This window comes from Populus alba, chromosome 17 (genome assembly GCF_005239225.2).
Source record: "Populus alba chromosome 17, ASM523922v2, whole genome shotgun sequence".
Lineage (NCBI taxonomy): Eukaryota > Viridiplantae > Streptophyta > Magnoliopsida > Malpighiales > Salicaceae > Populus > Populus alba.
The window spans coordinates 14,300,731-14,314,888 of NC_133300.1; the positions used below are offsets into that span (position 1 = coordinate 14,300,731).

Genomic DNA, 14,158 nt, shown 5'->3' on the forward strand with positions numbered 1-14,158 from the left:
TATATAAAAATATATTCTTAATGTATCACTTCAGAATTTTTAAATTGATAATAGAATTTGATGAATACAAATAAAATAAATCTAAAACATTCTCCAAAATTGATCCAAAAAAAAATCCTCTAAAAGAGAAAAAAAAAAAGCTCAGAAAACACCTAAGAAACACAGCTCGGGCTATTTTATATTGATCAAATATATATTATTTTCAGTAGAATACAACTTAAAATATCATAATTTTAAAATTATACTTCAGTCTCTCCTCTTCACAAAAAAAAATAGGATTCATGAGTTATAAAATACACCATAAATCTTTCATTCTCTATGTGTATATTTTCAGAGTATCTCTCTCTAAAATATTATTGCACCTTCTCTTTCTATATAAAGTTACTAACTTTACCATCGGAGAATTCCCACGTCCATCAAAAGTATCTTTTACAGGTACCAACTACCAGTCACCTAGCTTACTAGACATCACCTGCTACTAGTTACCAACTCTTTAGGCTTTTCTTATCAAGTCACTATATAAATTAACTATGAAAAATGAATTAAATTGCTTGAATCCAATAGCAGTTATATGACATGTGCTCCTTTGCATGTAAGATATTTTTATTTTCTATAAAAACATTATATATGTAGGTTTTTTCAACACATTTCTGTAATTCAAAAAATTATAGTGTAGATAAAAAAGTTTATGCATACAAGTAATCAAGTAAACCGAGAACTATGTGTGCTAATAAATAAATAAATAAATAAAATCATTAATGGTACCTAAAAATAAAACTTGAAAAATCAAGAGATAGGTGTAGATTAAGATATTTTAATCTCGCAAGACATGACATTTTCTTAATTATGTGTTGCTAAATTTTGTTTATTACAATGTTTTTTTATTCAAACAACATTAAATTGATTGAATAAAATACACACACACACATATATTTATACTACACATATTAGAAATATTATTTGAAAATAAATATTTTTTATTTTAAAAAAATATAGTTCATCTAAACAAAATAAAAAAAAAGAAAAGAGGTATTAATCTAAATGTTAATAATTTTTTATTTTACAAAAAAAACATATAAAAATAAGGATTAATTGAAAACAATAGGAGGAAAAAAGGTCAAGTGCTGCTAGGCATGACCCATTTCATTAGGGCTCGCCTAACTAAGTCCTTTTTTTTGTTGCTCGTAGAACGAATAATATGTTGTTCACCTCTATTTAAAAAAAAATCAGACAACGCATCACCTGTTTAGACAAATAACACGTCGTCTGATCTTGCCCAAATTCTAACCACTATGGTGGTCGAAAAATCAAGGTCTAAGTTTTTTTATCCAAAACACTTTAAAAAAAAAACCTTAAAAACCATGATAAACCTATTCATAGCCTCAAAAAAAGCTAAAAACCCTATGAAAAAACATGAATGAACCTAAAATAAAAAATCAACCCAAGATCATATTTGTTTTTTCGCGAACTTTTAAGTTAAGAAAAGTACCTAATACGAACTCTCTCAATTCAAAAGAACTATTTGGCACAAATATTGTCCATTTTAGTAGCCTAAAACAATGTCAACAACATGATTCTATCTCTATCGTTGAAATCTAACAACTTCTCTCTCCACTCTCAACTAGGGACTAAAAAATAACAAAAATAAACTTTTATACCAAAATTAAATTGAAAAATATTAAGGTATCAAAATTATATAATTTGTGTTTTTTAAAATTTAAGGACCAAAAATACATCATTTTCAAAACTTAAAACATGTCACCATGTTTGACATCTTTTTCATTTATCTCTTTTTTTCAATCAAATGTTTTCATAAAAAATCAAAATCAAATGGCCTTTAGTTCTCAAAATAAAGTTTAAGAATACTTAGCCCCATTTAGAAATGTGGTTCAAACCGCATTGCATCAAAGCTTGAAAGAAAAAAAATTACTTAAAATTATTATTTTTATGTTTTCATATTGTTTTGAAATGTTGATATCAAAAATATTAAAAAATATATATATTATTTTAATATATTTTTAAATAAAAAAACAATTTAAAGCACAATTATTATCACATTCTCAAACACACTGATACGTGCATGAAGATACATGCAAACCGCAACAAACCAGAAGGTGGCAGTAGCGCACGTGGTACGTGGAAGACACTTGGACGTGGATCATGCTTGGTCGCCAGATTGTTAGTGGGGTTTGTTATGGAATTAGTCATTCTCCAGTTATTTTTAGTATTAACAGTTAATAAGGATTCCTCGGAGGGATCCCTTGTTTGTTTCCCATTTTCTAGATAGTTTCCCAAATTCTAGCATTGTTTGTTATTCAATTCATGTATAAAAGGGCCTGCTGGCATCCAATAAAGGTATGGAAAATTATCCAATATTGTCTCCTCTCTTACTTCTCCGCTTCTCTTCTCACTCCCTAAATTCAAACATATCAGTGGTATCAGAGCCTGGTTACACAGTTGTCATGGATACTCGCGGAAAAAGTAATGCTGAATTCCGGACTGAGGTCAATGACGCCTTAGCTAGGCATGAGTCTAGCTTTGATCAGGTGAATGCTGCCCTTCAAGCAGTATTAACCGAACTACAAGCCATCCGCACCCAAAAACACCCAAACACTAACCCTCCCAAAATCAATCCCTTTGCATCAGAATCATCATCCCAGTTACATAGTTCTCGCAACCCAAACACCACTGGTCAAACACACTCCCACCTCAAACTCTTATTCCCTTGTTTTGATGGCAGTGAGCCCACAGGTTGGGTGTACAAAGCCGAACAGTACTTTGAATTTCAGGCCATTGACTCGGCCCAGCAGGTCCAATTGGCCTCCTTCCATCTAGATGGAATTGCTCTCCAATGGCACGGATGGCTGACTAAGTTTCGGGGACCCCTTCTGTGGAACGAGTTCGTGTAAGCCCTTTTGCAACGATTCGGACCCACAGACTACGAAGACCCATCGGAATCGCTCACTCGTCTCAGACAAACTACCTCTGTAGCAGCTTAACAAATTTTGAGAGGCTCTCCCATCAAGTTGATGGACTACCAGAAGGTTTTTTAATAGGATGTTTTGTTGCAGGGCTGCGAGATGAAATCCGTATTGATGTCAAGATTAAACATCCCCACACACTGGCAGAAGCAATTGGAGTTGCCCGACTGATTGAGGAGCGCAATCTACTGCAGAGGAAGACCCATCTTCCAATTCGGTCTTCTTCCATGAATTTACCCTCCAGGGCACCAGCAAATTCAGCAGCTGGAGTGTTGGGACCACCCCCATCACAAAGACCAAACCTATCACCAACATCATTCCGGAGGATCACCACTCAAGAAGCTTGGGAACGAAGGGAAAAGGGGTTGTGTTTCTATTACGATGAGAAATTCAAGTCAGGCCATCGATGTGAACGACCACAATTGTTTATGATCGAAGACAGCTCCAACACCAGCCTTGAGGAAGAAATAACAGATACTGAGGACATCATCAATTCAGAGGACATGCCCGAAATTTCATTCCATGATATCGCAGGTGCTGAACACCCTCAAACCTTACAGGTGTTGGGTCAATTGGGCAACAAGAAGGTGACCGTGCTCATTGATGGAGGCAGCACGCATAACTTCATTGATCAGGTGGTGGTAACCAAATTTGGGATACCCATTAATCGCAGCCAGCGATTTCAGGTAATGGTGGCTAATAGAGAGAAAATCACTTGTACTGGGCAATGTCAGAGCCTCACATTAATCATTCAGGGCATAGCCATCACTGCCAATTACTATGTTCTACCGGTCACGGCTTGTCAAGTGGTACTGGGTGTGCAGTGGCTTGAGACACTGGGTCCGATTGAAATGGATTTCAAAAAGCTCACTATGAGCTACAAAACGCATGGAGAGAAACACACCTTTTACGGGTTGAAGCACACGGGTCATGCTGCCTTCACAGAGAAGGAGTTTCATGGGTTACAAGGGAATGGATTCTTCCTTCAAATCATTCCCTCACATTCCATCATTGACAGTAGCAGCCATCCACCGGAGCTTAAGGCCCTTCTATCCGAATTCTCGTAGGTGTTTGAGGAGCCCACGGGTCTGCCTCCCTAGAGAGCCAAAGACCACCACATACCTCTACAACCCAATTCCGGCCCAGTAAGTGTGAGACCCTACCGCTACCCGTATTACCAGAAAACCGAGATAGAAAAAATGGTGCAAGACTTGTTGAAGTCTGAATTGATACGCCCCAGTAATAGCCCATTCTCCTCTCCTGTTTTGCTAGTCAAAAAAGCGGATGGGGCTTGGCATTTTTGTGTGGATTATCGCGCTTTGAATGAAATCACCATCAAAGACAAATATCCAATTCCCGTAATTGATGAGCTCCTAGACGAGCTGCATGGGTCTCGTTACTATTCCAAATTGGACCTACGATCCCGCTATCACCAAATCCGGGTACGAGACGACAACATACCTAAAACAGCATTCAGAACTCATGAAGGCCATTACGAGTTCGTTGTCATGCCATTTGGTCTCACCAATGCTCCGGCAACCTTCCAAAGTCTTATAAATGATCTTTTTCGTCCCCACCTCAGGAAGTTTATTTTGGTTTTTTTTGACGATATTCTGGTTTATTCCAAATCGTGGGAAGACCATTTAACCCATTTGCACACTGTTTTGAAGATTCTAGCAGATAATACACTCTTTGCAAAGGAGTCCAAGTGCAGATTCGGGGTTACACAGGTTGACTACCTGGGCCATGTTATTTCAAACCAAGGAGTATCGGTAGATCCTACCAAAATTCAAGCAGTAGTTGAGTGGCCTACCCCTACGACAGCCAAGGGGGTCCGCGGATTCTTGGGCCTGGCCGGCTATTACAGAAAGTTCATCCGCCATTTTGGAGGAATAGCCGCACCACTTACCCGATTGCTGACCAAGGATGGGTTCCAGTGGAGTGCAGAAGCTGATTTGGCTTTTCAACATCTGAAAGAAGCCTTAACCCAGTCCCCGGTCTTACGCATGCCAGATTTCTCTCAACGATTTGTGGTCGAGTGTGATGCCAGTGGGATCGGAATTGGTGCAATACTTTCCCAACAGAATCAACCCGTGGCATACTTTAGTGAAGCACTAAAAGGGTCCTCTTTGACACTATCCACTTATGAGAAAGAAATGTTGGCCATCGTCAAGGCAATTCATAAGTGGCGACCATATCTGCTTGGTAAACCATTCACAGTTCGCACGGACCAGAGGAGTCTAAAATATCTCCTGGAGCAGAGGATTACTACCCCAGCACAGACACGTTGGCTTCCTAAAATTCTCGGCTATGACTATGTAATCGAGTACAAGAAAGGGAGCGAGAACCAAGGGGCAGACTCATTGTCCAGAGTAGTGGAATTTCAGTTTTTGTCCATCTCGTTCCCAAAGGCAGAGTGGTGGCCAACTCTGCAACAGGAGGTGGAACAGGATCCATTTTATGCCAACTTCAAATCCACGGACCCCTTCGTGGTTCAAAGAGACGGAGTGTGGTTCAAGAAGGGTAAGGTGTTTTTAAGCCCGAATTCTACTCTTATCCCTCTACTTTTGGCGGACTGTCATGCCACGCCGATTGGTGGACACTTTGGGTTCCATAAAACACTCGCACGCATTAAGCAAGACTTTACCTGGCCCAGAGTTCATGTCACAGTGAAGGAATTCTTGCAGCAATGTACCATATGTAAACGCTTCAAAACAGATTGCATGAAGCCAGCTGGGGCTTGCTGCAACCCCTACCTGTGCCTTCCAAAGTTTTGGACTGATATCTCCATGGACTTCATCGAAGGATTGCCTTCATCCCAAGGGTATACTTGTGTAATGGTGGTAGTGGATCGCCTGTCCAAATATGCCCATCTCATTCTGTTGAAGCATCCCTACACAGCAATCACTGTGGCCAAAGCCTTCATCTCCTGCGTCGTCCGCCTGCATGGTATTCCAGCCTCTATTGTGAGCGATCGTGACAAGGTGTTTATTAGCTCCTTTTGGCGCACCCTCTTTCAGTCCCAAGGCACTCAACTGTGCATGAGCTCAGCTTACCATCCTCAGTCGGATGGTCAGACTGAAGTTGTCAACCGCATCCTCGAACAGTATTTGCGGTGCTTTGCAGGTGACCAGCCACGCAAATGGTTCGACTGGATTCCATGGGCAGAGTTCAGCTACAATACCTCGCTCCACTCTGCCACTAAGATGACGCCATTTGAGGTGGTTTATGGTGTTCCCCCTCCTAGTTTACTCACCTATGTTCCCGGTACCTCAAATGTTCAAGCCGTGGATGAGCATCTGCGCGATAGAGACTGTCTCCTTCATGAGCTGAGGAGGAATCTGTTGATTGCCCAGAATAGGATGAAGAGCCAAGCTGATCAACATCGCAGGGATGTCTCCTTTGACGTTGGAGATTATGTGTATTTAAAGCTCCAACCTTACCGTCAATCCTCAGTGGCATTTCGTAGCTCAGTGAAGTTAGCCCCACGATTCTTTGGGCCTTACCAAGTCCTAGCTAAAGTCGAAACAGTTTCCTACAAATTAGCACTGCCACAGGATTCCCAAATCCATAACGTGTTTCATGTTAGCCTGCTACGGAAATACTTTGGGCCCCTCCCTCCTACATCAACAGTGGCGAGCCTTCCTCCTGTTTCAGAATCAGCCAATATTCTTCCACAACCTGAGGTTGTCCTGGACCGACGAGTAGTTCACAATGAGAAATATCATCCAAAACATGAAATTTTGGTCAAATGGGATGGCGCACCAGTGGAAGATGCTACTTGGGAGAATGAAAGGCGTTTTATCAAGACCTATCCCACCTTCATCCTTGCGGACAAGGATTCTTAAGGGGGAAGGATTGATACGTGCATGAAGATACATGCAAACCGCAACAAACCAGAAGGTGGCAGTAGCGCACGTGGTACGTGGAAGACACTTGGACGTGGATCATGCTTGGTCGCCAGATTGTTAGTGGGGTTTGTTATGGAATTAGTCATTCTCCAGTTATTTTTAGTATTAACAGTTAATAAGGATTCCTCGGAGGGATCCCTTGTTTGTTTCCCATTTTCTAGATAGTTTCCCAAATTCTAGCATTGTTTGTTATTCAATTCATGTATAAAAGGGGCCTGCTGGCATCCAATAAAGGTATGGAAAATTATCCAATACTGTCTCCTCTCTTACTTCTCTGCTTCTCTTCTCACTCCCTAAATTCAAACATATCACACACCTATCTCTAATGTTGCAGTTAGTTTATGACTTCAATGAAACAAGAGAATGAAGAAATGTGGACATTGTTTCAATCTTTCGAACCCAAAACGTGAGAACATTTCCGAGCATGAATCCCAAATCTCATTATCCACCACGTTCATTTGCTCCCTGAAATAAAGACGAATCCAACATCACCATCTAATTATCTAATTATCCAAGATGGAAGCCAGTAACAGTTTATGCAGGCAGATGCACGGCATGCGAAATGCTGCCAATAACACCTTCAGTAAACAAAAGCATCTTTGGCTAGCTTTCACTCCGAGGAATGCATAATGCTTTCACCATTAAGAGCAATTTTCAGTTGTTGCTTTTCCTCATTGCTGATATTGCAGTAATAAGTGCTTAAATCACCAAAAGCAAAACAACCACCATTTTGAACAACCTGCAACTTTTGCATGTAACTAGAGAACCATGTACTGGAAATGAGTTCCAAAGAGTAATCAAAACCTTATTATTGAAAAGAGATTTCATTCAGGTATACAACTGTTTCTGCCGAAGAAGCACGTAACTCTGTGGTCTTCCAGATACTACATAAAATTTCTCTAGTTCAAAATGGAAAAATCACAATATAATTGCAACGGATAAAATATTTTTGCTACAAAGAATACACTAGCTATGCAAAATGAAAAATGGATATACCAGTGGAGCATATAACTGCCTCATTTATCCTAACATTGCGTTCCTAGGGAGAGTAAAAGAATCGGTGCTTAGAATCTCAGGCGGATTAAAAAGTCTTTAAAATTCTGTAACTAATCCAGATTCAATAGGAGGTTCGCTCCTCAGTGGCGGTAATGCCACAGACTGGACCAACAATATTGTTATCAGGGTTGGGAATACAAGAAAAATTTTCTTCTGCCTGTGTAAAAATGCCAACTCCAAAGATAACTTGATCAAGCCACCTTCAGAACCAAATCTCTACCATTGATCAATAGCAGGTTCACATCTATTCATCCTTTGCACACAACCGCTCTGAATGGAGAAAAGAAAGGAATTCTCAAACTTAGCATATCGCAGACATACAAATAGATAGCAATTGCTTGAAAAACATCTTGCATAGAAAAACAAATGCAATTAACAGGCAAAATAATAATAATACCAGCAAGAACAAACAGAGTCAAGCTGACATGTGGTCTGATAGTAGATAGAAGGTCCTATATAAGACTAACTGGAAAATTTTATATAATCAAAGCCTTGAAAAATGAACTATGATCATTTACCATTGAAGTTTCAAAAAACAGGAGAGGCCAGATGTTGGCTGACCATCCAAGTACCTTATAGGGAGCTCTCAGCCAATAAAAATCTCAATCCCTAAAAAAAGTATCTCAAAATTATGCTATAAATAACTGTGTACTCTGATATTCCCCCACTTTAAACTACACAGGTGTCACCATAGATGAACAAAGAACTTTGTGACTTCAATAAATAAGCAAAACATGAGGAAGGCCAGATGTTAACTATATAAATTAATACTTTCTCAAGCCCATAATAAGTGTACTTTGGACATCACAGAATTTTATTTTTTTTTTAATTACAAAAAACTTCATTCATAGCCAATCATTACATACATGATTTTAACGGATCTAAGCATTATGTAGCCCATTGGTTCATGCCAGTCATTACAGACACTTTACGGTGATGGTGAAACCAGTCACTTGCATTACCTTTTATACAGCATAACATGATTTTTGTTTCACTTTCCTAGCCTTAACCAAACATGAGAAAAAAATGTATAGATATTACTTGTGAGAGAAAATTCCTCATCGATTAGGAAACAAAAAAATCGAGATGTTTATATATAAAACCCTTGTGTCAAATTTTAAATAAATGTCCCAGCAAAAAACCAGAAAACAAAAGGTTATATTTTTTACGTTCTTTCCTCCTATTTATGAATTTGAAAAAGAGGTGGACACTAAGTAAAAGAGTGCTGGTATAGATGCAAAAGACAGAAATCCCAACCATTCACAAAGGTACTACTAGTAAAAAGACAGCATAGAAAACTATGAAGCTGATTATGCTATTGAAAACAATAAAAGGAGGACAAGTATTTTATTTCTTCCTAAGTGCACAACAACAATCTAATAAAGTTTGGTACGTTAATAGCACTTTCATTAAACCAGATGATATGTCTTCAGATTTAAAGATCATAGATGGAAAGCGTCTAGATATAAAAGTATGATTTTTTTATATTCTAAAAGTTCAAGCAAAAAGTTATGTCTTTTTCTAATTTTAAAAATGAATAAGGGAATGATTTTTTTCACAGCATTCTAAGCCACCATTCATCTTCTAGGATTTGAACTAATAACATGAATTTCCAACCTGGAAATAATGTTCAGAAAGAGAAAAGGTAACATCATTTCATGAAGCACCAACACCAGACATGTTAACCAATGATCTAAGCTTCCGAATTCCAAGAAGCATTTTTTGAGAGTATCTGAGGTAGTACAGTGAAACCCCAAATTGGTTTCATGCATATAGAACACTGATGGCACCAAAATTTTACTTGAATAGTTTCTATTGTAAAATCTCTGTACAAATTATAGACACCTATTGACCAGCATCATGTTTCAGAGTTGCTCAAAATATACCAACAATGGAGCAATGTGGGAACCTCCAATGCTCCAGTTCAGCATCCAAGTAGTAGAGGACCACAGGCAAAGAACATATAATTAAAAGTCATTTTATACATTCAGTCCATTAAGGCTTAATGGAATGAAATGGATACTGTATGTTAATCTGACTTCAAACTCTACTTGGTCAGTATCTAAATGAGTGACAACATTTAAAAAAGTAAGGCTATCAGTCACATTAAAACATAACAAATGAAGGTAAACCCAATTCATTCTTCTAGTTCAAATTATGTCAAATCAAATGGATTCCAAAATGCAATCAACAGGGAAAAAAAAAAGAGTGCAGATACTCAGGAGCTAATGGGTATCAGTCACATCAAAACATAACAATGGTTTATGGGGTTCCAAAAGGAGCTAATGGGACAAGGAGGAAAGTAAGAGGTAAATTATGAAATGCAGTCAGGGACTTGCAAACCACATTGTTCTTTGAAACCCCAAAATCAGAAAGTAGCAATGTTAAGATTCTCAAATTAGTAATCTCGTTGTCTAAAAAAACAATATTGGTAAAAGAGAAGGAACCCGTACTCAAATATTCATAAGCTAATATCATTGTGGTTCCCCATGCTGACATGCTGAAAAATCTAGGACCCAACCCTCTGTAGAAGCCTGTCCAACCATCATCCTTAATCAAGCTTTTAACAACTTGTCTTGCAGAGCTTCTTCTTTCAAGACTCATCACCTAAAGAATAAAAACCACAAAGTTAGGAGAAACCATATAAAAAAAATGAACTACAAAACATACAACATACAAGCTTCTTTTAAGGTTGGATTGCAGGAAAATCTCCATTAAATTCAGATTGCAGGATGATTCAGAAGAGGAAAAAAAAAAAAACCTTCTAGTTGTGAGCCTAAGCCCAAAACTTTATCATCGCACCAAGCAATGGCCTCCAAATTAACTTTTTTCACTTGACTTTTTCAAAAAATAATTCAGCATTTATTTCAGGAGCATTTATATGCGCAATATTTATTTTTTTAATGATGGTTTTCCATCAAGTAAAAGTAAAACAAGGAAGTAAGTTCCCAAAAAATAGCCAAGGATTCTGAAGAAACGTCAACCCAATACAGAAAGCAGAACTGGAAAAAAAGTCAAAATTAAAACCAACTAAGTGAGCGAATTGAAATATATTTAGAAAGAAGAAGAAGAAGATATCCTCATTTAGTTCAGAGGATGGAGAATTCAGAGGCAACCTTGTGGTTGTAAGCCCAAGCTCAAAACTTTATCATCGCACAAAGGAATGGCCTCCAAATTTTCTTTTTTCCACAATACATTTTCAGAAAAAGACTAGCATTTATTTGAGGAGCAATTATATGAGCAATATTTCTTTTCTCGATGATATTTTCTACCAAGTTAAAATTAACGCAAGGATGTAAACTTCCCAAAAGTAGAAAAGGGTTATAAAGAAAAATGGATCCAATAGCACAAGTGGAACTGGTAACAAATAAAAAATTCTTATCTATTGCAAAATATATATATATATATATATATATATTTGCAAGTGGATGTACTAAAAGTACAAGGAAATATGAAAAAAATGAGGCCATGGAGATGAGAATGACTGCAGATAAATATTCAATTCAGCAAGCCATGGAGAAAATGTTAAACATGAAATTGCATAGCCAACTGCCAAACGATCCAGCTGGAAACTAAAGTTCCATGTCTTTATGTTTTGTCGAGTATTTGAAGCTAAAACTCACTGTGATGCTTTGGTTATTCTTCTACGAAGGTTAAATAGGCACTGGTTTACAGGTTGTGTGTACCCATAAAACAAGACAATGGTTCAGCTTCAAGTAGGTAGAATACCTGTAAGCGAGTCTTAATTGTATCCAAAGGGGTTGTGATGCAGGAAGCTGTAGCTCCCCGCGATAATTCCTCCAGTAGCCTGAACTAGCATTATAGTTGACTCACTAGGACCAGCTCCCTCACGATCAGTACCCTGGCCTATAAGCCTGCCCAAAAGAATCAGATAATTTATCACTGAGAAATTAGATCATACAATTTCATTTTGAAAAGGTTGACAATGCACAAGTTCATAAACATGATTTGATTACAGCCATTCAACCTTTAGAACCCTGAAACAGTCTGTATTACTTTTCATACTTGCTCCAAACCCAATACTGAGCAACCATTATACAATCAACTCCAATCCTAACCTTACAATGCTTCTTGTCTATCTATAACCATTATCAGTATGCCTATGTCTCATTTAAAGTCTAATCATAACTATTTGAGACTTTTCACTGCAGCTGAGAAACCCTCCTCAGGGTAGTGGAGGCCATTGATGATTGTAACAACTCAAATATGTTATAAGGAATAACGAATTCAGTTCAATCCATATCCTAATTCCCCAAACAAAAAATCTAAAGGCACATCATTATCTCTCGAATAGAGGACAGAAAAATGTTCAATAACTATTTCACCTAGGAGATTAAGTTGATTAAGCTCATTACAAATGTTGAAATAAATGGAAAAATAAGCAATGTCATCTCATGTCTCACCTCCAGATGATGCGTTGGCTTGAACCATAACTCGCCCACCATACAGCACTAGATGGTGAATAAGTCATGACTGATAGACCAAACCCCCTGTAAAATCCTCTGATGCCATCAGTCCTTATAATCTTGCGTGCAACATCCAGACCCCCATTATACTTCTCATGGCCAGAATATCCTTGTACCATCAACTTTTGGCTAATCTGAACAGAACCACTACAAAGAAATTCAGCATTTTTGTTACCTTTTTTTTCTCTGGGAAAAAGAAAAGAAAGTAGAGGATGGGTTAAGCATGTTGCAGATGTTAAATGCAAAACCTATTATGAAGTACTCATAAATTTTGTGCACCAGAGTTCATCTGATAATATGACAAAACACTTCACTTAATGGGTTTTAATCAGACACATAACACATTTGAATTGCATCCTAGTTTAAAATTTTAAGTTGTCTCCTACATAACATAAAATTCAAACCTCGGCGAGTATGTAAAAATTCAAACCTCAATAACTAGATAAATAAAAGTCACTTGGATGCTTTATTTTTTTCATTCTTACAATGGGATAAATACTAAAAAAGAACAAGAATCACATACCACATCAATGGGAACGAAGACAGCTTGAGAACAAAGTGATGCTGACATGCCAGCAATACCATTTGCTTAAGGCTGCTTGTGAAGGTTCAGAGAATTTAAATGGCTCAACCATCTTAAAAGCAGCTGCTTTCGTGGTCTCCAATGCAGTAAGAAAGATAATTCTGGTAGGAATTGCACCAGTGACGACAGTACCAAATCCTCTATAGAGACCAGGAACCCCATCTGTTTTCAGTATCCCTTAATAACAGAAGATGCACTTTTTCTCAACAGTATCCTTCGTAGCAACCTGAAGTCTAGTTTTTTATAAACAGACATGGGATACAGTGCCACTGTCACCCCAGTAAATATACCGGCTCCTACAACATAAAACTTAGTCTTATCGAGCCTGCAAGATAACAGGTAGCGAAAATAAGCCAATGAAGATGCAAATTTAGGATTCAAATGAGATATAATGTTTTAAAAAAAAAAAAAAAAAAAAAAAACCTTCTCAAGTCTTGTATTTCCCATCATGAAAATATTTCATTATAATCGCAAACACTCCTAAACCCAATTAAAGAAAAAGAAAAGGAAAAAGAAAGACATTCAAGTGACCATACAATTCGTTTTAGAAATAAAAAAAACAGAACCACGCTCATCATGCTGGTTTCTTGGATTCCTTAAATCATCCATAATAAATACACTATACTGATGCAAAAACATGAATATATATTGGCGCCATAAGGGAATGAAGCGAAAACCTCATGTGGGTCTGTCTATTCCAAAGTATCTATTTACAATATATTTAAAACAACAACAAAAACAAATAAATTAAGAAACCCATCAAGCCATTTTCATGTAATTTCTACTTTTCCAAGAAATAATTATAAAAAAACCAAGCGTACAAGGATCTTCATTTTCCGGTTCAAAAAACAAGATAAAAAGCCAATATGATAAATCCATGATAATGTAAATGAGTAAAGAAGAAAAAGAGAAGGGAATTACTTGTCCCAGTTTGATCTCGGTGGTCTGTCCAAGCGATGATGCTGCCATTTGATTTGATTTGGTTGAATCTGAGGAGCTTTCAGAATATAACTCTACAAAAATTAAATACAAAAAAATGGGAAGGGAAAGGAAATCAAGAACGCATTATTGTGCTTATTTTTCAAAGTTATAGCAAAAGATAATTCAATTCTTGAATTGAATTGGTAAAAGCTAAAGAAA

The 14,158-nt window shown here is 37.4% G+C and overlaps 1 pseudogene; it reads right to left on the bottom strand.

The window, feature by feature from the left end:
• Positions 1 to 7,735: 7,735 nt before the first annotated feature.
• On the bottom strand, positions 7,736 to 13,387 carry LOC118029384 (uncharacterized; annotated as a pseudogene).
• Positions 13,388 to 14,158: the final 771 nt, after the last annotated feature.